Source organism: Fonticula alba (assembly GCF_000388065.1).
Source record: "Fonticula alba strain ATCC 38817 unplaced genomic scaffold supercont2.7, whole genome shotgun sequence".
Classification (NCBI taxonomy): Eukaryota; order Rotosphaerida; family Fonticulaceae; genus Fonticula; species Fonticula alba.
Window position 1 is genome coordinate 1,929,898 of NW_009242977.1, and position 1,180 is coordinate 1,931,077.

Below are 1,180 nucleotides of genomic sequence, written 5' to 3' on the forward strand. Positions count from 1 at the left end.
GGCGGGGGAGGGCGGAAGGGGGGGGGGGGCATACGACTTCGCGGGTTTCGGCGCTCGGCCGGGAGCCTCTCCCTGTTGCGAGGGGCCCCCCAACAGCTGGCGCGAGGGCGCGGGGCCGAGCCCGGGCGGGCGGGCGAGCGGGCGGGCGGGGGGCCAAATTCCAGGGGTGGAATGGTGCGGGCTCCTGGGTGCGACGGAAAAGCAGCCGCCCCCGCATCAAGGAGCAGCATGGCAGCCTGTCCTGCCGATGGGTCTCTCAAGGGGCCGGAGACCGGAGGCCGGGCGGCCGACCGGGCAAGGACACCGCCCCTTTAGGGCTGACGGGAATGTGTGCGCCGGCCGAGGGCGCGCTGCGATGCCGGGTGGCCCCGGCGCGATCCGGGCGCAGGCGGGAGCGGGCGCGGGGCGGGAACGAAACGTGGGTGCGACCCCCCCCCCCCGGCAACGGCAGACGCCCAAGGTGCGAGATGTTCCCACCGACAAGGATCCCGAGTCGGACGCCGGTGGAGGCGGGGGCAGGGCACGAGCAAGGGCCGAGGGGCGTGAGAGCAGGGCGTGTGCATCTTTGTCAGCGGTCGGGACCTCCGCGCGACTGCCCGACGCGTGAGAGTCCTCTTGTCATGGGTCTGCCTTCGGGGGGGGGGGGACACGCGCATTCCCTCGGGAGACCCTCCGCGGAGGAGGTTCCACTGACTTACATGCTGTCCGCTGGCCCCGACTCGCCCCGCCCCGCCCCCCGGGGGCAGGGCACGAGCAAGGGCCGAGGGGCGTGAGAGCAGGGCGTGTGCATCTTTGTCAGCGGTCGGGACCTCCGCGCGACTGCCCGACGCGTGAGAGTCCTCTTGTCATGGGTCTGCCTTCGGGGGGGGGGGGACACGCGCATTCCCTCGGGAGACCCTCCGCGGAGGAGGTTCCACTGACTTACATGCTGTCCGCTGGCCCCGACTCGCCCCGCCCCGCCCCCCCGGTCCTTGAGAAGAAAGCCAGGCGCGGGGAAGATATGCGTGTGCTCCTTCGCGGGAGCCACCTCCTGGCGGTGGAGATCTGGCATGCGCCCGGCCCTTCTTTGACGGAGCCCCGGTGTCTGTTGGGCGAATGGGGGGCTCGCGCCGCCCTCCGCCCCCCCCCCCCCCCCCCCCCCACCCCCGGCGGGGGGGGAGGGCGCGCGGGCCTGGCGGGG